We start from the raw sequence: 26,897 nt of genomic DNA on the forward strand, positions 1-26,897 counted from the left end.
AGATAAGAAAGGTGGGCAACAGCCATGATTCTCAACTTTCCTTGGATTAACTGAAGGCTGAAATAAGGTCCAAATATCTAATGAAAAGCGAGTTTGCTTACTCATGACAAAGCTGCACAGGCTAAAATGTCAAGCTTACTTTGAAGTCACACTGGGTAGCTTGCACTGATCAAGTTCTGATTGGCATATATACATGTCTTCAACTAAAAATTGCAAAATTAATTACTTTTAGTTTGAAAGACAAAACTGTAAACATATTTGGCTTACAGGGAAATAATGACAAGAATGGAGCTTTCAAAAGTACAGAGGTGGTAGTGGAGGAAGGAAAAAGCAGGTTTGGCACAAAGAAACAACAGTTCTCATAAATATAAAATTTCACCAAGGAACTTCTGTGAAAGTGTCTAAATGCAAAGCACTCATGTCAAATCTCAATTCTTGAAAACAGCACTTGAAAAACACAAATTAGGCACTCGGAGTTGGATTATAAAGCATTTTTTCTTTATATTCACATTAAGTATCCAACTAGATTATATTGCACAGAGAACTTAAAAGAGGGGTTCTTCAAGGAGTTTAAAATCTCTTGATGCAAAATACAATAGTTCATTCAGCCATGTTCAACCTGTACACTTAAAAGGGCATTAGCAGGGGATTACATTTCATTTTCAATCTACAGAGACTGAAATCTGAAGGCACTGCCAACTGCTGCCTCACAGTCTCACCGTGTAACTACCAAAGAGGGAGGCTGTGTGCCACCAAAGGGCCCTGGATTGGGGCACAGGAGATGTGAGTTCTAATCCAGCTGGCCCCAGGGGCAATCCCCTATACCCAGAACAGTACTTTGCACATAACTGATGCTCAATGAATGTCAGCTGAGTGGAAATGCAAAAATATCCACCATGTGCCCATTTGTATTATACAGTAAACATAAAGATCTTTCTGTCCCTGCCCTCAAAAAACTAAAATCCAACTATGTAAAACATGGATAGTTTGTTGGGAGGAAGAGAGTGAATACTGCTTGACAATTATTACGAGGCAAAGGATATACAGTGGTTATCTTGGAAAAGCCTTGCAAAGTGAGCCAAGTACATCTATTTGACACACAGAAAACCAGGCTCAGAGAAAGCATGTAATTTGTTCAAGATCACACAATTTGTAAAATGAGAAGCCCAGATTTCAATCCAGGTCTGCAAAGTTCACATTATTTGCAGTATGCAACACATTCATACACATCAAGGCAGCCGAGGACCACACAGGTATTTGGGTCCAAGTTTAACTTCTGCCACTAAGCTGTTGCATATCTCTCTAGAGAGAACATTTCTCTGCATTTTTTTCACCGGCACGATTGGACAGCAGAGAGGTGTTGGTAGGTGGGTTAATGAACTAGATCTGTGGTTTTTTGGTTTGGTTTGGTTGGGCGGTTATCAGAATTCTTCTGGGCCAGGACTTGTGTTGTTTCCCTTCCCTGCTCTTAGAAATTATTTGAGAATGGTACCTTTAGCTATTAATGGAAATATATTATGCCTCTCAAGTGAATGGGAGCAGAAAGATGTGCTGGCTCCAAGCTCCCTCCTAGCAAGCTGAGGCTGAGAGTCTCACCCTGCTGAGGGGATGCTACTGAAAGTTGAGAGACAACTTACTCAGGGATCCATGTTTCCCTCCCAGCTGGGTGCTCTGTACCCACTGGGTGCTCCTGGTTTGAGAGAAACGGGGATGTGTGTCCTGCATTATTTAAGCGGCCTGCCTGGGGCTCGTCTCCAGATTATAGAGACCTTCAAGAGAAGTTTGTGGTGTAAACTACTCGGGTTCAAATAGGGGAGCGCGGACATCCCTCGCTGGGGGCGGCGGCTGCGGCCTGTCGCGCCGGTAGCGGGAACCACTTCCTGGTCCGCATCTCCCGCCCGCGTCCATACGCCGCTGCTGCATTTCCCCCACGGCGAAGAGCTTCCGAGGCGGCAGGAGGCTCCGTCCTACTCCCGCGTGAACGCCCGGCCCGGCCCAGAGCAGGGTCCCTTCAGAGATTTAAAACACAATGCTCTGGAACTCCAACTCCCCCGGCGCCCAGCCCGGTTCCCAGGCGTCGGGGCGGGGGTAATACCCTGTGGCTGCAGGGAAAACGCCCCGAGCCTGTTGGAGCCCCCGGCCCCGGCCGCGGTCCCACCGGTGACCCAGGTGCGCCGCGCACGCCCGAAATCTCGTCTGACGTCGCCCGGCACCTGTCGCGCCCGGAGCCCGCAGGACCTGCGCTCACCTCGTTCCGGAGGCCCACGGCCCGTCCCCGCGCCTCTGGGCCCAGCTCTCTCCGCCGTCTCCGCCAGGGGCCCCGCCGCGGCCGCCGCCCACTTTCGGTTTCCCCGCACCGCCGGAGCCGCCCCGCAGCTTGGGAATCACCTCAAACACCCGCCCCGCCCTGCTCGGCCCCGCCCCGCTTCGCCCCGCCCCGCCCCGCTTAGAGGGCAGCCTGGCCTCGGCTCTGCGCACGCGCGGGCGCTCCGGCCGGCCCACGCCGGCGTCCGCGCGTGGGAAGGGAAACCGACGCCACCTAGCGGTTTCTGCGCGTGCCCACGCACCGGCCGGCGGCGGAAGACGCCTGCGGGGCGGGTGCGGGAGCGCCTCCTGGTGGACAACGCAGCTACGCGCGGGCCGAGCAAGCCGGGACCCAGCAGGGGGCGAGGGCGGCTCCTTCTATGGAGCTCACCCTCCTTCCAAACAGTTCAACTCCTGCACATTATTTTCTTCAATATCTGGAGCAGTTACTTTTTATTGCCCTAGACACACACTCTGTCCGCCCATATCCTTCAGGCCTTTCTCAAGCATTTCCCTTTCAATGACGGTGGACACAGTCTCTAACATGTCAACCTCCTTCCTTGACTTTCCCTATCCCCATTCTCAGCCTTATTTCTCCTTAGCACCTATCTAGCACACTATGTGTATTTTACTTATGCTTTTATTGTCTGCTATCCTTCTAAAATTAAAGCTCTGTGAGCACAAGGATTTTTGTTTGGTTCCTTAACCTATTCCCAGAGGCTAGGATAGTGCCTAGCACACGATCAGCAAGAAATATCTGTCAAATTTATTCATTCATTCTAAAGTTATTGAACACCTAATAAGTGAATACTTATTTCTTCTGCACATTAATTCCACCAACACTTATTGGGCACCTGCTTTGCATTCCTTCAGCCAACATTGAACACTTCTCTGCACCATTGGATATGCATTTACTGAGAACCTGCTGCTTATTCAACCTGTATTTTATTACAGCTTGACTGCCATGTATAAGACATACAATAAACTGAAGGTTTAAAATGTACAGTTTGATAAATTTTGATATATATATATCCCTGTGAGACCATCACTGCAATCAAAATCATGAACATATCCATCACCCAAAAAAGTTTTACTGTGACCCTTTGTCATTCTTATATCTTGTCCCTCCCTGTCCCTTGCCCCCTCAACTGCTCACCTGCTTTGTTGCTATAGATTAGTTTGCTTTTTCTAGAGTTATATGTAAAACTTTTATATATGGACTCGTATGTGCTATCCCTTTAGGGGGCTGCCTGGCTTCTTTTATTTAGCAAATTATGTTCATCCATGTTGTTACATGTTCAATAGTTCATGTCTTTCTATTGCTGAGTGGTATTGTAGGGATGTACCAAACCTACCACGTAACCCAGCAGTTCTGCTCCCGGGTATTTACCCAGGAGAAATGAAAGCATATGTCCACACAAAAACCTGTACAAGAATGCTCGCGGCAGTTGTGTTGGCTGTAGCCCCAAATGGAAAGAATACAAACATCCGTCAGAAGGTGAATGGACAATCAACTAATATATATGGATATATATATATATTTGTTAAATAACAAATTTTCATGGATAAGCCTGTGCTTACAGAGCTTTTGATTCAGTGAAAAGATGCAGTAGGCAATACAAAGATAAATTGGAAGTAAATCTGGAAAACCTGATATCCAGCACTCAGACACTTGGATGTTTCCCCAAAGGCAGTAGGAAATTGTTCAGAGTTTTTGAACAGGGCTTTTCTTTGAACACTGTTCTCTTTCGTATCCCAGATCTGGTTCCTGACTAAGTTTGCCTAAATGTCTGTCTCTGGAATTTCTCTGCATCTCCTCTGCTCTATTTCAGTCTATTTCAGATATCTTTCTGTTCTCTCCCCTCTAGTCTACTCCAGACATTGCAGTGGAGTTTTAATAGACTTTGCTATGGTCTGAATGTTTGTGTCCCTACAAAATTCATGTTGCAACCTAAAGGAAAGAGTGCTAGTAGTAGCAGGAAATAAAAAAAAAATTTCAGAGTCTAATATGTAGAATAAATCATAAAATAATGTGAGTTGAACCCAAGTTTGAGATCCTTTATCCTTGCAAAGATGTTCCATGTTTAGACTGCCCTATATGTAAAGAAAAATGAAGCTCTGCAGCTAGTTTTTTTAAAACCAGCTTTTTTGATAGTTGACATATAATACATATTTAAATGTACAGTTTGATGAGTTTTGACCAATGTCTTTAATTGTGTACCTACCACCACAATCAACATATGGGATTAGTTCATAATTCCAAAACTTCTCCTGTGCCCCTTTACAGTTAATTCTCTCCCCCTACAGCTACTGATCTGATTTTTGGTCATCATAGGTTTGCCTTTTCTAGCATATCATATAAATGGAATCATGCAGGATGTCATCTTTTGTGTCTGGCTTCATCACTTAGCATGATGGTTTTGAAAGTCATCCATGTAGTTGCACACAGTGGTAGTTGGTTCCTTTTTAGTGCTGAATAGTAAGCCATTGCATGGCTCTATCACAATTTGTTTATTCATTCACATTTCATGCATATTTGTGTTGTTTCCAGTTTGGGCTGTTATAAATAAAGCTGTAATAACAACCACATGCAGGTCTTTGTGTTGTGATGTGGTTTTTTGGCATAAAGACTTAAGTATAGAACATCTGGTTGTGGGATAGGTGTATGCTTAATGTTTTAAGAAACTGTCAAACTGTTTTCTAATGTGGCTGCGCCATTTTGTACTCCCACTTTTACTCTCTCCTTGGTAATGTATAAGACTTCCAGTTGCTCTAAATCTTCTCCAATACTTGATATTGCCTGTCTTTCTAATTTTAGCCATTCCAGTGGATGTATAGGGATAGCACACCGAGGTTTCAATTTGCATTTCCCCAGGACTAATGATGTTGAGCATCTCCTCATGTGTTTATTGGCACTTCATATGTGTTCTTGGGTAAAGTGTCTGTTCTGCAGGTAGATTTTTGTCCAAGCCATCAGGAGGTTTTCAGAAGTGCCTGGGTATCTGACAGAGCAAGGGCAGATTAGAATGTTGTGTTTTGTTTTGTTTTCGTTTTTATTTTTGTTTTTTTTTTTTTTGTCTTTGTGAAGTGGTCCAAGACCCAGGGAGTTCAAGAATTCACCCCCATACCCTGGATATAATTGGATTTCAGGAGAATTAAGAGATATCAGAGATGGCACAGACTGGTTACTCTGTAGGCACAATGGTTCTTACCCTTTTGTGGGGAAGTCAGAATAGATGAAAGCAAATTTTGATGTATGATTTCAGAGAGGATTTAGAGTCCTTAAAGCTCCACTGTGAACCCACGCTAAAAATTTCCTTAGAGGAAAGCATATATCCTGGGGCCAAATAGCAGAGTTTTTGAAATGAACAGGACTCAGGTGGAAGGCATTCTTCCTCTGCAAAAGCCCAAGCATATCTTTGGACAACAGGGGCAGTGGCCAGGAGCATCTAGATCCTCTCTTAAGAGAGGCAGGCATAATTTCTCATCCTCAAGGGCTGTAGAGAGGTCCTTGGTACTCTGCTTAATGTGGGGGGAAATTACTAAAAGCTGGCCACTAAGCAGAAGCCTGGCAGATCATTGTGCCTGTCCAGAGACAAGAGAGAGGTTATCGTGGGAAGGGAGTGCAAATCAAGACCCAAGTATGGGGAAGGAAGACAGCTTTGTTGGCAGCTTATCCTTGGCAGAGAAAGATGGACATATTTCCAGTGTGAAACCTCCATCCAAAGCCCTTCAAGCATTTTGTCCACACCTGAGGAGCCTGTATGTTCGGAGAGAGTGACATTGGTTGCAAACATCAAAATACCTGTACAAAGCAGGCAGGACCAATACTATTGGTTGGGTCAAATCTCTGTCCTTTCTCTTTTTCATCTCTCATCAGCAAGCACCATTTAGAATGAGGGTGAGACAGCAAGCATGGTCCAGGAACATGTCTGTAGTTCATTTTTTTTTCTTGCCTGATAGTTCTTTTGGTTTTTGCAATACAGCCCAAGAACAATACATTCCTCATCCTTTCTCTAAGAGCCTGTCAGACTTCACAGCCACCATAGGCAGCTTTGTCACTTGCAAAATTTAGAGTGACAACTTGGTAGACCTCTAGGTGCTGTCATCTCACTTCCCTTCTTCTCTATATTGACTCCTAAAAGAAAGCAAAAACCAGAAACAAAACTCATTTCTATCAGTTTATGACCCATCAAATGAACAGCAGGGACTTGGTAATAACATTATTCAATGTCTGGGGTAGTTCCTGTCTCAGGAAGCCTTCCTCGAATCCCCCACCTGACAATCATTGCTCCGTTAGCTGAGCTTCTAGAATGCTTTGTTCCTTAAATATATTTATAGCAGAGAGACCATAACAAGTGATTTTATATCTCATCTCCCTTGTGAACAACTTGAAGAGTTTACATTTTACTCATCTTTCGTTGCTGAGTTATTGGATTGCAAATAATTCTAACAATACCCCTATTTGAAGCTAAACTACAGCATGTTTGAAATTATGTATACAGATGGAACCCAGCCACATGAGTACTTTTTGCTTACATAAGGTCAGGAAAAATAGATCCACGACAAAAGGAATCTTTGGACAGATCTACTTTTGGTTAATCATTAACATCATAAACATTGCCTCTCCCATCAGCTTTAATTGCCTCATGAACAGATGCAGAGGAATTTCTAGGCAACTGCATTTGTTTCAACTGAGTAAGGAGAAAAGACAAAACAAAACAAAAAACAAAAGGCAGAGATTGCCGGAGCCCTGCTAAAATCCAGGCCCTGGTAAAGCTAAGGATGTGCTGATCAAGCAAAACCCCCTAATCTGCCCACAAAGCCCTCCAAGGTGAGTCAGCTGAAAGGGCCTAATCCCCAGAAGGGACTGATCACTAAAGCTTTAGAGGCCACACAGCCACAGCACACTGGAAAACGGGATAATGAAAGCTTAAAGGGATATTGTGTAGAGAAAGGTCATAGAACCAACAGAGGAGGGTCTTGGCTGTCTAAGAGGTCACCTTTGCCCTCTCCTGAGTTGTAGGTCATTCATATAGCTCAGTCTTAGGACCCCAAAATAAGAATGATTCCAAGGATGTGGATATTGTTAAGAGTTAGCCGGCTTAGGGCCCCCGCTATGGGGTGGGGCATGGAGGTGAGGTAACTAATATTTTAAGCAAGGCAATCAACCACAATATGACTGAATCTGTAATAGTCAATAAACCAGATGGCACAAGAATTATACTGCAATAGCTGCTAGTGGTGAGGAAGTGGGGAGGCAGTGAGAAGAAACTACATGGGTGCAGAGGAGGTGCTCAGTATAGGTGAGCTGACACTGAAATCAAAGAAGCAGACAGTATTTGAGAAGTGTGGGCTCTGATTAGAAGTGTACGCTCTGATTAGAAGTGTACTATACAGGAAGAATCACTACCTCTTAGTTGCTTGCCCTGGGATAAGTCATTTAGGACTTGACCTTTTGTTAAATTGGGAGGTTGCATAGAACTCCAGAGCCCTTTGGCCCTGGTTCTAGCCTCGGATTCCCTTATGTGGCAAAGTGAACACAGAAAGTAGTGAAAGAGGCTTCTCTTGGGGCTGTTTGGTCAATTTCTATCCGTCAGTGGTTATCTATGGGAAATAGCCACTCTCCATAGATACTCAACCACTCTTGAGACAGTGAGCTCTGCCCCAATCCAAGACCCCCTGCCCCCAAGCCTGGGGCACTTTGTTTTGTATTTTTACGAGGTTATTTTTGGTTGTCAAAAAGATCAGGTGCACCTCCTGGCATTGAGTGGGTGGGGTTGGGATGCTTGTGGTACTTCCCCCATATCAGAGAAGTTTCCCTTGTCTCAACCAACATATGGATGTCATGCCAGTCATCTATGTAGATGACAGACCTCTGCCTTATATATAAACACAAATAATTTTCCCCACAGTTTTACTATACAGTGAATTTTCCAATGCTATTTTTATCTGTGAATTTCACTTTAGGAAAGTAAATGAAGGGATGACAAAATATTTGTCATAAAACAGGGGTGCCAGGTCAGATAATACTGCTACTTGAAATCCCCCAACAGCCACCTCCACCCAGAGAGAAGCTGAGCAGGATATTCTTGTTTACACCAGTAGACATAGGGATACACAAATTTATCTTTACTAGATAAAATTACCTAACTTGCCCTAGTGCTCACACCAGTTGAGGAAGTTAGAATCATTCTTTTTGGGGGTCTTTCTGGAGTTTACTTAGCCCCAAATTGTATTTCCCCTACCATAAGTACAAGAGATAGTCTTCTTCATCTTCCTCCCAATTCTCCCTCATTGCCTCACACAGTCTTTTTCATTTAAAACTGGACTCCTCACTCTCAGCAGCAGCTTCCTTAAAACAGGATGTTTTATATTTATAATTAGAAAAGTATAGCACCTGGGGGCTAGCAGTTGGCTAAGGAGAGCTAGCAAGCTGCCAGCTAGAGTAAGACAGTGCAGGAGATTTCCTCTAACAATGTGGTTCTTAATCTGAGAGTGATATGGTGTGTCAGCACTAACGTGGTATTTTCCTTCCTTTGTACACTACAGGTTGAACTATAAGCTTACTTGTAAATATCACTGTAATTATGCGAGCTTTATTTACAAAGCTGTGTGTGTGTGTGTGTGTGTGTGTGTGCATCCTTAGGAGTGGCGGCCCACATTCCTGGTGTGACTTACTAGAGCTAGGGTAAGCAATAAGGACTTTGTCCTTCAAATATTAGGTTTTGTGTTCTGAGTGCTGATTTCTGCTTTTGATTGTTCAGGGGCCAGCACAGAGGCTGACAGCCATTGTTTCAACCTCCATGAGCTGAAGTAGCTTCCTGGGGATTTAAAGAGACAATACTTGTGCTCCCACCCCCACGTCTTTTGCGAACCAGACATTTAAGGAAATCTCTGTCAGGTCACTGGTTGATTACAGAAGTGATGGAACAGAAACTTCAGTGACCACACACAACAATATATATCTTGCAAAAATAGTTTTAAAAAGTCATAAATAGATGACCGAGTCCTCATAAAGTATAAGAAATCTCTGAGTTATTGAAGAATTAGATATCCAGTTAGTGCAACATGGTATTTAAAATCTCTAGCTCTCAACAAACAATTACAAAACATACAAAGAAAGAGGAAAACATGGTCCATTCACAGAAAAAAGAGGTTTACAGAAATCTTTTCTAAGAAAGACCAGACATTGGAATTATTAGTCAATGGCATTAAGTCAACTGCCTTAAATATGTTTAATGAGATAAAGAAAACCATAAACCAAGAACTAAAAGGAATCAGTAGAATTATATATGAACAAAGAAAGAATATCAATTAATAAATAGAAATAAAAAAGAACCAAACAAATTCTGGAGGTGAAAACTATAATAACTGAAATGAAAAATTAACTAGAGGCATTCAACAGCAGATTTGAGCAAGTGGAAAAAAGTGTCTATGAGCTTGAAGACAGGGCAATTGAAATTATCCAGTCTGGGGAGCAGAAAGACAAAAGAATAAGTAAAAGTGAACAGAGGCTAAGGGCCCTGTAGGACACCATCAAGTGAATCAAGTTTACAATATGAGAGTTTCAGAAAGAGTAGAGCGAGTGGGGAAAGAAAGAACATTTGAAGAAATAATGACTGGAAAATGTCCCAAATTTGATGAAAGAAATGAATCTACAGATCCAAGAAACTCAACAAACCTCCAAGGATAAACTCAACAAACTCCTAGGATAAACTCAAAGAGCTTCACCCCAGGACATATTATAATCAAAGTGTCAAAAGTCAGAGACAAAGAAAGAATCTTGAAAACAGAAAAAGAGAAATGATTAATCACACACAAGGACTCCTCAATAAGACTAAGAGCTGCTTTCTCATCAGAAACCATGGAGACCAGCAGCCAGTGGAATGAAAAAGTGCTGAAAGAAAAAACTCAAGGAAGAATTCTGTCTCTGGCAAAACTATCTTTCAAAAATGAAGGATAAATTAAGACATTCACAGATAAAATCTGAGAACATTCACTGCCAGTAGACCTGCTCTCACAAGAAATGCTAATGGGAGTCCTTGGGGGCTGAAATGAGAGGACACTGGACAACAAATTGAAGCCATATGAAGAAATAAAGATCTCTAGTAAAGATTACTGCGTAGATTAATATAAAAGCAGTATTGTTGCATTTTTGGTTTGTAACAATTTCCTATGCAGTTCAAAAGACAAATACATGAAAAGTAATTATAAATCTTTTAATGGGCATACGTGTAATTTATGGCCAGGCACAGTGGCTCATGCCTGTAATCCCAGCACTTTGGGAGGCCAAGGTTGGGCAACCACTTGAAGCCAAGAATTCAAGATCAGCCTGTGCAATGTAGAGAGACCCCATATCTAAAAAAAAAATTAATTAATTAAAAAAAATAGCCAGGCATAGTGACACATACCCGTAGTCCCAGCTACTCAGGAGGCTGAGGTGGGAGGATTGCTTGAGCCCAGGAGTTTGAGAGTGCAGTGAGCTATGATCACACCACTGCACTCCAGCATGGGTGAACAGGCAAGACTCTGTCCCAAGGGAAAAAAAGATATAAATTGTGATAACAGCAACATAAAGGTAGGAGGGGATGAACTGTATAGGAGCAGAATTTTTGTGTGCTATTGAAGTTAAGTTGGTATTAATTCAAACTAGACTGTTATAAATTTAGGATGCTGCAGTGGACAGAATGTTTATTTTTTTTGTAGAGACAAGGTCTTATTATGTTGCTTAGGCTGGTCTCAAACCCCTGACCTCAAGCAATCCTCCCACCTCAGCCTCCTAAAGTGTTAGGATTATAGATGTGAGCCACCAGGCCTGGCTGGAAATTATTTTTATCAAGATCAATTTTTTATGTAAATGACTTGATATTTTGGGGATCCACATCATAATTTACTGACTGTAGATTCTGCTATTGTAAGCTTTCTTTAGGGATTATTATTCCTACTAAGTCAATTTTCCTTGGTCAAATTATGCATATCAAAATATTAAATATACTTTTCTTCCATCAATTTTCAGCCAATGATAAATTTTACCAAGTGCAGTTTTAAGCATTATCAGTTTTTGCTATAGACTGAATGTTTGTGTCCCCTCAAATTCCTGTTTTGAAACCTGTCCCCCAGTATGATGGTATTTGGAGGTTTGACTTTGGGAGTTGATAAGGTTGTAAGGGTAGAGCCCTCATGAATGGCATCAGTGCCCTTACAAAACAAGTCACAGAGAGCTCCCTCTCTGCCTTCTGCCATCTGAGGAGACAGCGAGAAGCCAGCTGTCTGTGAACCAGGGAGTTGGCCCTCACCAGATACCAAATCTACTGGGACTTTGAGCTAGGGCATCCCAGCTTCCAGAACTGTGAGGAATAAATTTCAGTTATTGATATGTCATCCAGTTTATGGTATTTTGTTATAGCAGCCTGAATGGACTAAGTTTTATTTTGGGTGGATTCATTTTACTGGTAATATTTATTATGAGGGTCAAAGTGCCCTTGGGGTGAATGCATTGTACTTTTAAAATTTACAGACATTCAATTTTGACCAAGCTTTTTAGGGACATGCTGCTTGCCTTAAAAGCTTCACAGCTCTCAGCCCCTCCGTGCCCCATTTATGAAATAGGAAAGGATGTTCTCAGAGTTACTTACAAGGTACAAACAGGTGAAAGCCAACACAGTGGTTCCAGTCATTCTGCTAGGGCGTTGAAAGCAGGGGTCCCATTCATATATCCTGGTTTGGAACCAAGCTTTTCTCTCTCTGTGAATGAATAAACAGTGAGAAAAGAGAGGCTGTGATAGGTAAACAAATGCCCAATTCATCTGAAAACAACCCCATCCCTTCCTCTCTATCTTGGCATTAACTGTAGAGAGAGAGCACTGGTAGTTTCCATGGTTTTCATTCTCCTCTTATTCTTATGTACAGATGCTCAGTTTTATTCAGGACAGCAATTCACCAACTAAAAGACTAAAGTTCCCAACCTCTCTTGCAGCTAAGAGTGACCTAAGTTCCAGCCAATTAGATGTGACCACAGTGTGGTGTGGGACTCTGGGGAGACTGCCCAGATGGAAGTGACCCAGCCAGGAGGGCCCCCTTTGCCCTGCCTTGCCTGCTCTCTGAAATGCAAACATAGTGGCCAGTCAGTGCTGGAGCTCCAGCAGCCACATTGGACCATGAGACCGCATTGAGGATGGAAAGCTCAATGGTTCTCTTCTTGATCCAGACACAGGGCCCCTTGAGCATGCCTGGCCATAGGCACTAGGCCTGGCTGTTATATGTGGTGTCCCTCGGCATCTGCCCGAGTTAGGGAGGCTTCTTCACCATATGCACCTGAGCCACCCCACCCTGACACTCCATCCTCTGTTGATGGAACTTGACACTGCATCCTCACTGAGCACACTGAGGCAGTTTCACACCCACCCCCTCATTGTGCATTTGGGAAACCTAATTCCAGAAAGAGACAGGGCCTGGCTTAGACCACAGAAGATGCACAGAGTCTAGACGGTAAGGGAGGGCTCCAGCTTCCTAGGCCAGTGCTCAGCCTCCTCCCAGAGGGAAAGAAGAAAGAGGTTGGAGGCAGCTCTGTTATGGGTCAGTGGCATCGACAACATGCCCAGGAACCCAGGGCATGAGCAGGGCAGACATAGGGCTCCCTAAGGGCCCCAGCACAGCCTTGAGAGGCCAGGGCCGGGGTCCTCAGGCCACTGGTCTGGGCACCTGGAAGTAGGATGAGCCCTCCTGGCTAGTGCAGACAGAGACTATGGGAGAGAAAGCCTCCGTTTCCTCCTGTATGAATTGGGGTGCTTGGGTGAGTGACCCCAAGGGTTCCACATACCCAGAAAGTGTCTGTTGATATGGCTTATCCATCAATGCCCACTGTGCTCTGAGACCCTGGGAAAATGCTCTCCACTCCCTGGACATCCTTCAGAGAAGAGATAGGTTTGGGGCTTGGGTGATGAGGGCTTGCCATAGGGCAGAGGGTGCCAGAGCACCGGACACCGTGTCTGTGGTCCAGGAACGAGGCTGGTCCTTGTTGGATCCTGAGTCTGCATTTGGAAGTAGGGGGAAGCATTGCCCTGGCCGAGATAAGGATGCCTGACGCCAAAGGAAGTGGAGGCAAAAAGGGGACAAGGGAGGCTTCGGAGGTTCCTCACACTGCCCTTTGGAGCCTGCGGACCTGCTCCTTTGCCCCCTGGAGACCCCCAAAAGACCACTGCCTTGAGGTCACCCGGCCCGAGTACGTGACTTAAGTCGAGGCGCTCCGGCCTGGGGTTGCAGTGCTACGGCTGGCCACCAGGAGGCGGTCAGCCTCCTGTGTCCGCGGTGCCCACCGTGCCTTACCAGCAACTGGGGCCAGGGAAGAGTCACGCAGAGGTCACGCCTGCCGTCCTCCTTCCTCAGGCCTGACTCACACCTTTTATTTGTATTAATCATCTCCACAGTCTTAGCTAGTCAGAAGGTGGGGAGGTGGAAAGTCTGCGATCCTCCCATTTAGTCATTCAGCAACTGTGCCTGAGCACTCACCCTGTACAGGTGCCCCAGTGGGCCCAGCATGCTGTGCTGAGATCAGCCGAGTGGTCCCTGCTCTCCAGGAGCTCACAGTCTGGAGGGGGAGATGGACAAAGGCATGTGAAAGAAAAGAGCAAGTGCTGTAGAGAAATTGAAGTAGGGTGCTGAGAGGTGGAGCTGGGAAGTCATTGGGTGGGGCTCAGAGGGGCCTTACATTTATACTGTGAGCAGAAGGACCAGAGGGAGCCAGCCCTGCCCACATTTGGGAACAATGTGTCAAGGAGAAGGCACCACTGAAGCAGAGACTCCCAAACAGAGGTGGGTTTGGCAGAGGAGGTTAGAAAGAGCCAGTGTGTAGGCTGGGTGTGGTGGCTTATGCCTGTAATCCCAGCACTTAGGGAGGCCGAGGCAGGTAGATCACCTGAGTTCAGGAGTTTGAGGCCAGCCTGGCCAACAAGGTGAAACCCCGTCTCTACTAAAAGTACAAAAATTAGCCAGACGTGGTAGTGTATGCCTGTAATCCCAGCTACTTGGGAGGCTGAGGAAGGAGAATTGCTTAAACTTGGGAGGCAGAGGTTGCAGTGAGCTGAGATTGTGCCACTGCACTCCAGCCTGGGCAACAGAGTGAGACTCTATCTCAAAAAAAAAAAAAAAAAAAAAAAGCAGAAAGAAGAGAAAGAAAGAGCCAGTATGGCTTGGGGAAGCCCTGGAGGAGAGGATGGGAGAGGAAGGGAATGATGGCAGGGCCAGATCCTGGGGCCTGGTAGACTAGGTGAGTTACCCATTCTTCTCACAACATTAGCAATGTGAAAGTACAAATATTTAATATCTCACAATCTGTGATCAGGAACCTGGGCATGGCTTACCTGGGTGCCTCTGCCTGAAGGTCTCTCATGAAGCTGGGACCGTGGTCTCAACTGAGGCTGGGCTGTGGGAGGAGCTGCCCCCAAGCTCACTCATGTGGGTATTGGCAGAACCAGTTTGGACTAAGCCTGAGTTCCTTTCTGTCTGTTGGCCTGGATATTCCCCAGTTCTTTGCCATGTGAACCTCTATGTCCGGTAGCTCCTGACATGAAAGCTGGCTTCCTCAGTTAGAGGACTGTGACAGAGGCAGCGAGAGGAGGAGGGACAGAGAAGGACGAGGAAAGGGAGGGAGAAACACAGGAGACAGCAAGTACAAGGGAATTGGCGCTTTTTTTGTAACTAAATATTGGAAGTTGCAATGGATTGAATGTTTATGTCCCCCAAAAGTCATGTGTTGTTAGCCAAATTCCCAGTGTGATAATATTAGGAGGTGGGGCCTTCGTGAGATAATTAGGTCATAAGGGTGGAGCCCTCAGAATGGGATTAGTGCCCTTTTCAAAGGGAACCCAGGGAGCTCCGTCACCCTTTTTCAACCATCTGAGGACACAACAAGAAGCTGGCAGTCTGCAACCCTGAAGAGGGACCTCAGCAAAACTGGACCATGCTGATACCCCGATTTCAGACTTCCAGCCTCCAGAACTGCTGGAAATACATTTCTGTTATTGGTGAGCCACCCTGTCTGTGGCACTTTCTTATAGCAGCCCTAACTGACTTGGACAGGAGAGACAGCCTGTCACTTTGCTATATTCTCTTAGTCAGAAGGGAAGTCACTAACCGCTTTATGGTTACACAAGGGCATGAATCCCAGCAGTGAGGTTCACTGCAAGCTGCTGTGCCTGCATGCAGCCTACCACATAGGCTGGGATGAGACACCTGGGTCTGATTCTAAATATAACAGGAAACCATTGGAAGGCTTTATGCCACAGGATGACCATATATGAGTTTCATTTTATGTTAGCCCTCTCATGGCGCAGAATGAGAAATGAGGCCCAGAGTGGAAGTAACTTTTCCAATATTACACTGGTGGAACCCGGGCATGTCTTCAGTTTAAATCTGTACTGCATCCCATCCATCCTTATAATTCTTCCTTCTCTTGAGTTTGCGCAGTTGTTACTTGTGACACCAACCTATGAGTGTTACGAGAATTATCTCATGTATGCCTGATGATGTCTCTGGGAAGCAGATGCTGGGATGATTTGCATTGTGCAGGTTGGGAGACTGGAGAGGCTCTGAGAGGTACAGTGAGTTTTCCAGGGCACAGAACTGGTAAGAAAAAGAAGGGTTGGAACCCAGCTGTATCTCCTCAAACCTGGGGCGCTTGCTGCATTTGGATTTTCCCAGAGGGGCGATGTTGGCAAAATTGTGAACAGTTAAGGAGATGACATAGAGGAAGAGGGTGAGCAATCAATGGCTCAGAGAGACCTTTGAGGAGGGAGGTCTTTGAAGGAAGGGGCCGAGGTAATGGAACCCTGGAGAAGTGACCTAACTTCCTTGGTGATAGGTCCCAATAGAACTTAGGACTTTGATAACCAGCACTCACATTCTAGAGAGAGCCCCTGTCCAGCTACTCGATGGGAGCCACTAAAGAGAATAAGATATTCTCCTGCTGTATCCCAACTTTCTGAGGCTCTGACCCCAGGAAAGCCCGGCACGAGAGCCTTTTCCATTGCTGCAGGCTTTCTGGTTCAGCACTCCCTTCTGGCACCTCTGGCCATTTGGCAGGAAGTACCCAAAGGTAACACAGAGAAGTCCAGGCCAGGCCCATCCAGGCCAGGCCACAACTGTGATCCCACCTGGGCAGCCCCACACCCCTCCCCATCACCGTGTGTGTGGAGGGAGGCAGTGGAGGGAAGGCGAGGGATGAGCATTGGGCCCTTCCTGGGCTGGAGCAGGTTGTTGGGTGTTGGAACCCCGGTGGGCCTGGCAAGATGGGAAGGTGAGTGCTGGATGAAGGACATTTCCCCAGATGTTATCCTTCTCTCGTGAGACTTCAACTCATTTCCTCTATGCAGTTGCCCACCTGTGCCTTATCTGGGGAGCAGAATTTCTAATGTGAGTTTCCTGCTGCAGTGATGGCCAGGCAGGGCCCTGATGTCTGATGATCTGGCTGCTGAGCATCATTTGTGCAGAGCTCCATGTGGAAGATCAGTGAGGAGCTGGTTGATGGGTTCAACTCCTCCATCTTCCTAGACAAGGGGTAGGTGCACCATTCCACCAGTAATGACCAGCACAGGTCTGGGGTGAGAGCGGGCATGGGTGGTGGTGGTGGTGGTGGTGGGCGGTGTCTCCACTGCCAGTACCATGAGATGAACTGCCCGGGTCCGGAGCCCAGTTTTGTATACAAGGACTCCTGGGGTCTCTCTAGCAGGGCCTTCCCACTAGAGTGGCCCACAGTTCTACCCCCCAGAAATCTGGGCTCCCACTCCTCCTCCACCTGCAAATTGGTAAGGTGGAAAGACACTTCACATACTTGTAGGAATATCAGAGAAAAGACTTTTTCATTGTTTTCACATCACACTAGGCCATGAGCATTTTTGCATGTTGCTACTGTTTTTGTTTTTTTAACCACCTGTCCCAGATATCTCATGTAAGAATCAGCTCCTCTGTCCTTCCAGACCTGCTCCAAGCCTTGGAAATCATCAGGCTTAATAGGGTGGTTTATACACAAAAATGGAGGGGAGGTTTGGTTCAGCTCTTTTTTATGTGTCTCTGCAGCTTGTCACATCCCAGAACGCATCATCTTAGCCCACTAGGCCCAGAGCCTTGGCCTCACCTGTCTTCACAATATTCCATAAGGAAGGCTTTTTTTTTTTTTTTTTGCCACAGCAATTCTGCCTTCCAGTGCTGGTGGACCTGGATGTGATTCCATTCTGCTTCCATTTCAGCAGGGCTGCAGGGAACACCTTATATGTGTCCTATTAGAGAGCAGTGGTTTGCTAGGGCTGCCATAACAGTACCCAGATTGTGTGGCTTAAACAACAGAATTGGTTTTCTTACAATTCTGGGGCTGGAATTCTGAGACCAAGGTGTGGGCTGGGGCGGTTTCTTCTGAGGCCTCTCTCTGTGTCTTGCAGATGGCCGCCTTTTATCTCTGTGTTGATATTTTCTTTACTCTGTGCCTCATTTTTGTTGTTGTTGCTGTTGTTTTTTTTTTTTTTTTTTCTTGAGACAGAGTCTTGTTCTGTTGCCCAGGTTGGAGTGCAGTGGCTTGGTGTCAGCTCACTGCAACCTCCACCTCCCTACTCTGTGCCTCTTTGTGCCCTAATCTCCTCTTCTTATGAGGACATCAGTCAGACTGGATTAGAGTCCACCTCAATGAACTCAACCTTAATGACCTCTTTAAAGACTATGTCTCCAAATACAGTCACATTATGAGGTCCTGGGGGTTAGCACTTCAACATATGAATTTTGGGAAACATAATTTGGCTCATACCACATACTTATTCCCTACAGAAAACAGACTCCAGGCATAGGATTGCTTGGTGGAAGGATATGCGTATGAAAAATCTTAATCGCTTCAGCCAAATTACTTTCCAAAGAGGCTGTGGCAGTTGCGTTGCCACGGCAGTCTCTAATGGTGGCTGCTTCCCTTCATCCAGCCTGACAATGGGGGATGTCATTCGTTTACATTCCTGATAATCTGGTGTCCATGTGGCAAATGCCACCGTATGCTTCCTTTGCTTTTTAATTTCCCACTTATAGGCTTGAGCCACCTGTCAGTTGTTTGCCAGACATTTGGATTTTCTCTTCCCCCAGTTGTCTGCTCATGTTCTTGTTGCTGTGACAGCCCGTCTCGCACCCTGGAACCTCCAGACATTTGCCCCTTTGCTGGATCTGAAATCCTCATAGCTCAGGTTCTCAAAACTGCCTTTATTGTAAAAGAAAGAAAATTAAGTGCCTTGCTTTGAAGTCTAAAGGATTCTCCTAGGGTGGGTGTTGTAGTCCATTTTGTGCTGCTGCAACAAAACACCATAGACTGGGTAATTTATAATGTACAGAAATTTATTTCTCACAGTTCTGGAGGCTGGGAAGTCCATAGTCAAGATGCTAGCATCTGGTGAGGGCCTTCTTGCTGCATCATCCCATGGCGGAAGGCATCACATGGCAGAAGGGCAAAGAGAGGGTGAGAGACAGCAAGAGGGGGCAGACCCACCTCCACGATACTGACATTAATCTACCCATGATGGCAGGGCTCTCATGACCTAAACACCTCTTAAAGGTCCCATCACCCAATATGGTCACAATGGCAACTACACTTCAACATGAGTTTTAGAGAAGACAAACATGCACACCATAGCAGTGGATCCACACTGTAAACTGGTCTCTCAACTTGGTGGGGGCAGTGGGGTGGGGAATGAGGTTCCCCCAGATCCTCTCCCTCCATGCCAGAAGCAGACTAAGCTTCAGGTAGCTTAGGGGGAAGGTGATGCAGCCCTAGCTTTGGGCAGTTCTTAGTTCTGCCCTGCGTGACCTTGAGCAGCCATTTGACATCCCTAAGCATGTGTTTTCTCATCTCAACAATGGGGATGTTTTTTAGGACTCAATAGAGTGATGCTCTTCATACAAGCTCTTAATAGGGGAATGCTAACCTGTCTTGCTGTGGGCACTCACATCCCTCTTCACACACAAGTCCCCAAGGAGTTGGGGCTTCCTGGTCTGAGCTCTAGCCCACGATTCTCTTGGTGGTTTTGGTGCTGCCTCTGACTCTGTGTCCTTCCTTGTCCCATCAGTATGAAGATGAGTTAACCCTGCACCTGGGCGAGATCTGCACAATCTGGACCCCTCCAGGTGGGCACTCAGGAGCATATGATGGCATCCCTGGACCAGGCTTCCAGGGCAGACACATACCTTACAGCACCACCTTCCTGTGTAACCACTGGGTCTTCATCTCTACCCCACAGTTCCTGGACTGGGTATTCAATAGGTGGGAGCCTGTCCCTTCCACAGCACAGTGGGGACTCTGCCACCAGCTAGCTGTGTGTCTCAGGAATTTTGCTGCACCTCTCTGAGCCTCAATTTGCTCCTCTGAGAAGAAAGGTGGTAAGAGGATGAATCTCACAGGGTTCTTGCAGGGACTAAATGGGGTGAGCCATGGCAGGTACTGACCTGGTGCTTGGCTCTGTGGAAATGGCTGCCAGATGTACTGTGGCTGTTACTTATTTTTTGAACATGAAGTAGCTCTCTGCCTCACTCGTGGCCTTCCTATGTTTGGGAAAGCATATGGAAAGCAAACCTGTTTTCCCACTTGTGAAGAGGGTTTGAATTTCCACATGGCTGATCCCTGTGCTTGGGGTACCCAGCACAGGGATCCCTGGGGGCTGGTGGAGGGGCCCTACGCTAACTCAGATATCTGGGAAAATTCTGGTTGTGGTTCATTCTTTCCACAAGTATACATTGAGCACCTACTGTGTGCAGGCACTTTTCTGCCTGCAGAAGGCACTCCCTAGGGATTGTCTGAATTCTGGCTGGGGAGTCATGGGTGCACTAGACATCATAAGCAGGCTGCGTCCACAGTATGTTGGCACTGTGATGTCCTCCTGGCCTCTTCTAGATACACATGCATCCTGCCATATTCTGACAGGGATGATGGACCTCAGGATCAACCAAAAATGTCAGTGGACTTCAGGTCTAGAAGGACAGGCTCCTCTTTCCCCAGAACAGTTGGGGGCATATGGGAGTCTGTGGCTGGGGAGGGGCTGGCAGAACCCTGGATCTCATACATCTTAGGATTCCCATGAGAGGGCTGAGGTCTGGGGGCTCCACGGAGCCGCCAGACCCTGTTCCCCGCGTAGTGAAGCGGCCCAGCTGCCTTGCTGCCCAGCTGCAGGAGATTGTAGCTGCGCTGGAGTCAGACGCTCCCTCGGGCGCTGTCCATGGTGGCAGGAGAGTGACGTTAGGGAGCACGGGAGTAGGTGAACAATCCTTTCCAGCTCGAGGCCTCGGTTTCCCTGTCTGTCATCAGAGAGGGCTGGGCTCTAAGGTCCCTGAGCCTCCGCTGCTGTGACCGCCTCCTCTGGAGCCTAGTCTGACCCAGGTCCAAGTCCCATTTTGTGTGCACGCCCTGCTCCCTGGTGGACCCTGTTGGTACTGCAACGTGAGAGGAATGTGGTCGGGAGGTGGTCGGGGCCAGAGACCTTTTTGATGGGCTTTGGCTGTCTGCCTTCCAGGCAAATCTGATCAACTTCCAGGAAAGGAGTTAGGTAAGCAGCTGTGGCATTCACTGCGGGAGGTTGGGGGCGTGGAAGTCGGAGACTCCCCGCCTGCCAGACACTCCCTGAACCCATCCCCTGCATCTTAAACTCATTGGGAGGGCTTGATGCAGAGCAGAGGAGGAACCATCCCACTGGAGGGTGGGGGTAGGCGCTGGAATCAAGGACAACTTCCCGGAGGAGGGACTGTTTGAACCCAACTCTGAGAACAGGTAGGGACTGGATGAGATTGGAGGGGAGGTGGGAGCCTCTTGAAAGCAAAGACCTAGAGACTGGCCCTTGGCCCCACTCCACACCCCCACCAGGGCTCCTCCAGCACTCCCCACCAGGCCCTGTCACCCTGCTGTTCTTCCCTCTGGCACCAGGAATGCACAGTAATTAGCGAGCTGCAGCTGCCTCAGGTGGCTGCAGATAATTTCCACCTGAGGACTTTGGAACCTGGTTCCAGACCATGGAGCAGCTCAGTGAGGATGAGAGATCAGGCTGGGGAAGGACTTGGGTGAGGGCAGGGGTGGACTCTCTCTGGCGGCCAGCGGCAGGAAGCCTGAAGCTGTGGCTCCTGGTCAGAGTCATCCCCTAGTATGTGGTGACAGCTGGGCCATCCAGACTGCAGGTGCTGGGCAGGCACTGGGAGGGAGAGCTGAGGTGTGGCTCCAGGTAGTCTCAGGCCTGCCACCCTGTTCTGTAGCTATAAGCAGTCCTGCCAGTCAGAACCACCACCTGAGTCAGCCAGCAACGGCCTTAATTCCAAGGAGAAAAGGCCACAGTCAAGCTAAGGTGACTGTGAGTGACCTGGTGTACTGGGCGGACTGTCCCAGGGCTCAGTGCAGCTTTGGGCTAAATGTGGGTTCAGAGTGTCAGACAGCTGGCACTGGGCTCCCAGCTCCATCACTGAACAGCCCTGTGACTGGGGCAGGTCACCTTGCCTCTCAGGGACTTGCTTTCCTCTTCTGTGAAATGGGCTGATGCTAAATGATTACTCACGTGACCGGGACACCAAGCACTCAGCACAGTTCCTGGAGCACAGAGTAAGAGCGGGTGGCAGGGTAGTCTCAGACCCTGGGGTAGTCCCCTCCAGGTCATCCTGCCCTCCCATCCAGCCACCAGGCCCCCAAAGCAGAGCCCTGTACCAGCTGCAGGACAGACACGAGGCACACTCAACTGTGACCCCTACATATGCAGCAGGGCACAGCTGGAGCCCCCGGGGGCCCTGGGCCAGTGCCTCCAGCCAAGATGAGAAGGACCAGCAAGGTGAGTCTTTTTCTGGGATCCCTTGAAGCCCAGGAGAACATGAGACACTCCTGTCCCCTCTCCCTGAGAGCTCTCCCCCAACCCCGGCCGCTTTGAAGAGGGGCAAAATTTATTTACTATAAAAATGGATAAAATAGAGATGAATACTATGTTAAAATCCTGTTTCTGTTACAGCCTAGGAGCTGTGGTTTTGTTCTTTCACTTCCTGTGTTAATTGGAGATACAGGCTCTCATATCCCTCCTAGAGATGAGGCATCTTGCAGGGGTGCCTGTGTGTTGACTGCAGGAGAAGGGAGATGGGAGAAAAGTAGGACTTCCTTAGGGCCCATGTTCATTTCTGTATCGTCAACTTGGGTAAGAAGCAGGGACAGCCCCTCAGAACTTCTGGGTTAGCAGCTGAAGCGGCTTTCACACGGCATAGCAGCACTCTTGGGAATCTGGGTGTCTTTAAAAATAACGCTTCCAGAGACCATTTCCTGACCCAAGACAGTGGCTACCTTTCTACTGCTTTGGAGGAAGAGGGAACATGTTCTGATTTGCTTACTGAGGTTTCCTTTGATCAGCTATAAGGGACTTGTAGTTTTCTTGTTCAAACGCTGGAATTGCATCAATACTAAGTGTGTATGTGTGTATGTGTTGGGGTGGGGGGAGTGTAAAAAGATCCAAATGTGTAATGTGGAAAGGACAAGGCCAAAGAAAGATTATTTGCAAATGGAGTCAGGGCAGGCTGGACATTGTGTCTTCAGTTCACTTCCGGGGGATCCATGAGTGACCCTTGACCTTAGATTTGACTCCTCCTGGGATTCTGTCTGTGACCTCAGCACTTCTTTTCTTGCTGGTTTCTTATCCATGGGGAAAGATTTTGCAATGCAATTTTTAAGGCTGCAGCTGGGTCTCATTGCATAAACATTGCTACTACCTATGATCTAGGATTTCCAGCATCCCTGCAATTCCTGGTATAATTCCTTTCAAGGCGGAAATTCCCTAGAAGACTCCCAGCCTCTCTGTCAAGCACATCCTGGCCATCCCTTCCTGGCTGGAGCCTGATGAACCACAGATGAGCTCTGGTTTGCCAGGATAAGGGTACTTATTCCTTGTCAACAACAGACCCCACATTCCCATACTGGCCAAGATGAAGTCTGGGATCCTGTGTTCCTGAGGTCCAAGGTCTTGGGGGTCCCCTGTTTACACACTCAGTTGTGTTGTTACTGACTTGTCCTAAGGGCAAGCTGGCCCGAGTCCTTAGAGCTTACAGCCCCCTGGATGGCTTTATCCTCTGTCCAGTCTTGTACTGTGGTTATTTCATGGGGCAAGGTGGGGGGGGACGGACTGTGAACTTTTCCTGTGGGGAGAGTTGAAGGTGAGGCATTAGGGGGGCAGTGAGTGGGAGGCATGGGAGGGCCCAGCAATTAGGCAAGAAAATAAAATGAAAGGCATCCAATATGTAAGATATAGAGAAAAAGTGGCTTTTCCCTCTACTCACACACCACTCAATACAATACGTCTGATACCGGATGTGTGAAGGTCATTTCCCCACACATAAAGCAATTCTGCAGTGTATTAGGCAGTGAATTAGGCATCCTCTAATTCAATTCCATTCTGATACTATCTACCTGGAGAAAGGCTGAGTGCCCAGTCCCACAAGACTGCCTTCCACTTTAGATGCCCATAGCAAGTAGTAGGCTGTCACCTGTTAATACATTCTTTAGAAACTGGCTGTAAATCAGGGTTCCTGTAACTTCCTTCCTGGGCTTGATTGATGTGCTAGAGCAGCTCACAGAACTCAGGGAAACACTTTACTTACATTAAGTTGTTTATTTACTTATGGAGATGGAGTCTCTGTCGCCAGGCTGGAGTGCAGTGGCGCTCTCAGCTCAGTGCAACCTCTGCCTCCCGGGTTCAAGTGATTCTCCTGCCTCAGCCTCCTGAGTATCTGGGACTACAGGTGCGTGCCACCGTGCCCAGGTAATTTTTGCATTTTTAGTAGAGAAGGGGTTTCACCATGTTGGCCAGGATGGTCTCGATTTCTTGACCTTGTGATCCGCCCACCTCAGCCTCCCAAAGTGCTGAGATTACAGATGTGAGCCACTGCACCCGACCTACTTGTTTATTAATAAAGGATGCAGATAAACAGACAGATGGAGGCAATACATAGGGCAGGGAATGGAAGAAGGGGCACGGAGCTTCCATGACCTTTCTGGGCATGCCTCCCTCCAGGAATCTCCATGTGGCCAGCTATCTGGAAGCTCCCAGAACCCTGTCCTTTTGGGGTTTTATGCCTCCAAACTGATGATCCACAGGCATGCAGGGATACAGCCATACCAACTAAAATACTGAAATGCTTCCAATCAGGGTGGTAAACAGGCACTGCCCTGCACTCACCCCGAGTGCTTCCCCTCTGCTTCTCTGACTCTGTTCATTCCCTTCCCTGTTGTTTAGACTGGTCATTTCTATTGTTCTTTTCATTCATAGATTCTTTCTCTTCACTTTTGAAACCTGTTGAGCCTACCCATTGAATTTTTAAATTTTGTTTATTATATTTTTCAGTTAAAGCTTCCACTTGGATTTCTTTCTTCTATTTTTTTGTGTTATGATTTTCTAATTTTTCATTTGTTTCAAGTGTGTTTATAATTGCTTATTAAAACATTATTATTATGGCTAGTTCAAACCACTGTCAGATAATTCCAACATCTGGCATCTTGGTATTCACACATACCGATTGTCTGTTCTCATCCAAGTTGAGATCTTCCTGATACTTGGTGCGATTTTCTGGTGTGTTCTGCAGAACTTCCCTGACTGTAGAGCCCTTGGTGGAGGGGGTCTGCAGACTGGAGGAAGGCCTTCTAAACCTAGTGCCAGGGGCTTCCTTTCCTTACCTAAAAAAGAAGTTTCTCACTGGAGCAAGAGCCAGCATTCTCCAGGGTGCCAAGAGGGGGTCTCTTGTAAAGCTCAATTTAGACCCAGACATTTGTCTTGGCCCTGTTGGGCCTTGGCACCTTGGCAGCAATAGTGTACAGTTTAAGAGGATGAACTTGAAGTCTTAGTCCAGTTTCTAGGAGCCTCTTATAAAAAGAAAATTAAGTTTCAGGATCTTCCAAATTTATTATGCCAAAGGGAAAAGTCCTAGAAGCTGACTCACATAATATGACTGTTTTTCTTCTTTGGTGCATGACCTTTACTTTCTGACCTTTGCATTGAGATGTTATACATTAACCAGACTCTCTACTCTTCTTTCAAACCTAGACTAAAAGAGGTGCAGACAGAGACCCTTGGGACTGTTGCTTTTTTACAATAGAGTGTTAAACAACTCTCTTAGAGTGTAGTCAGTATATCTGTATGTCAGCCTTTGTATGGACAGTGCTGTAGTTCTATTCAGCACCTCTGTTTTGCCTGTATAAATGGTCCTCATTTTTCCCCACACACTGAAACACTGATCACCATTCTTCATTGTAGCTCTGCTCCCCAGATGGCCACCTTCACACTGTGTGCTTGAATAGACTCTCTTTAAATCAGATCGTAACCTTTTAAATTATTTTAGGTTGACACTCTGGATCTCAAGCTGGTTCTGCCCATGATTTGTTGGTGACTTTGAACAGTAACAGTGAATGTAATACACCATATCAACAGGATTAGAAACAAACATCACTTTTTTTTTTTTTTTGAGATGGAGTCTTGCTCTGTCGCCCAGGCTGGAGTGCAGTGGTGCTATCTCTGCTCACTGCAACCTCTGCCTCCTGGATTCAAGCAATTCTCCTGCCTCAGCCTCCTGAGTGGCTGGGATTATAGGCACACACCACCATGCCTGGCTAATTTTTATATTTTTAGTAGAGACGGGGTTTCACCACGTTGGCCAGACTGTCTTGAACTCCTGACCTCAGGTGATCCACCTGCCTTGGCCTCTCAGAGTGCTGGGATTACAGGCATGAGCCACTACACCTGGCCTAAAAATCACATTTAAAAAAGTATCACAATTGATGCAGGAAAGGCAATTGACAATATCCAATATCACTTCATAATAAAAACTCAACAAATTAAAAACAGAAGGGAATTTCCTTGGCATAGTAAAGAACACCAGAAGAAATCCACAGCTAACATGATGCTGAATGGTGAAAGAACAGATGCTTTCCTTGTATGAACAGGAACAAGACAAGGATGTCAGCTCTTGACACTTTTATTCAACATTGTACTAGAGGTTTTAGCCTGGGCAATTAGGCAAGGAAATAAAATGAAAAGACATTCAATATGTAAGATATAGGGAAAAAGTGGCTTTTCCCTCTACTCACACACCACTCAATACAATATGTTTGATACCGGATGTGTGAAGGTCATCTCCCCACACACCAAGCAATTCTGCAGTGGGCATTAGGGGTCCTCTAATTCAATTCCATTCTGATATCGTCTACCTGGAGACAGGCTGAGGGCCCAGTCCCACAAGACTGCCCTCCACTTTTAGATGCCAATAGTGAGTAGTACTTGAGAAACTTTAGATGCCGGTAAGTGAGTATTCTTGAGAAACTGGCTCTAAATCAGGGTTCCCATAATTTCCTCCTTGGGTTTTATTAATTTGCTAGAGCAGCTCACAGAACTCAGGGAAACACTTTACTTACATTTACTTATTTATTAATAAAGGATACAGACGAACAACCAGATGGAGGCAATACTTAGGGCAAGGAATGGGAGAAGGGGCACGGAGCTTCCATGATCTTGCTGGGCATGCCTCCCTCCAGGAATCTCCATGTGGCCAGCTATCTGAAAGCTCCCAGAACCCTGTGC

The 26,897-nt window shown here is 46.6% G+C and overlaps 1 protein-coding gene and 1 long non-coding RNA gene across 3 annotated transcripts in view; both read right to left on the reverse strand.

Annotated features, from left to right (window-relative positions):
* The window catches only part of TDRD7 (tudor domain containing 7), an 87,229-nt gene extending 84,805 nt beyond the window's left edge, over positions 1-2,424 (reverse strand). Inside the window, exon 1 of one of the 2 annotated variants that reach the window (XM_055271744.2) lies at positions 2,249-2,424. The gene's annotated coding sequence lies outside the window, so the exon portion shown is untranslated. The remainder of the gene's footprint in view (positions 1-2,248) is intronic. The other variant, XM_055271745.2, reaches the window with a different exon arrangement.
* Positions 2,425-4,578: 2,154 nt separating this feature from the next.
* LOC129478314 (uncharacterized) lies at positions 4,579-12,052 on the reverse strand. The gene is made up of 3 exons (XR_008656392.2): positions 11,943-12,052; positions 6,110-6,442; positions 4,579-5,306 (listed from the first exon to the last, which is right to left on the reverse strand). It is a non-coding gene; the product is annotated as an uncharacterized lncRNA (long non-coding RNA).
* Positions 12,053-26,897: the final 14,845 nt, after the last annotated feature.

This window comes from Symphalangus syndactylus, chromosome 3 (genome assembly GCF_028878055.3).
Source record: "Symphalangus syndactylus isolate Jambi chromosome 3, NHGRI_mSymSyn1-v2.1_pri, whole genome shotgun sequence".
NCBI lineage: Eukaryota > Metazoa > Chordata > Mammalia > Primates > Hylobatidae > Symphalangus > Symphalangus syndactylus.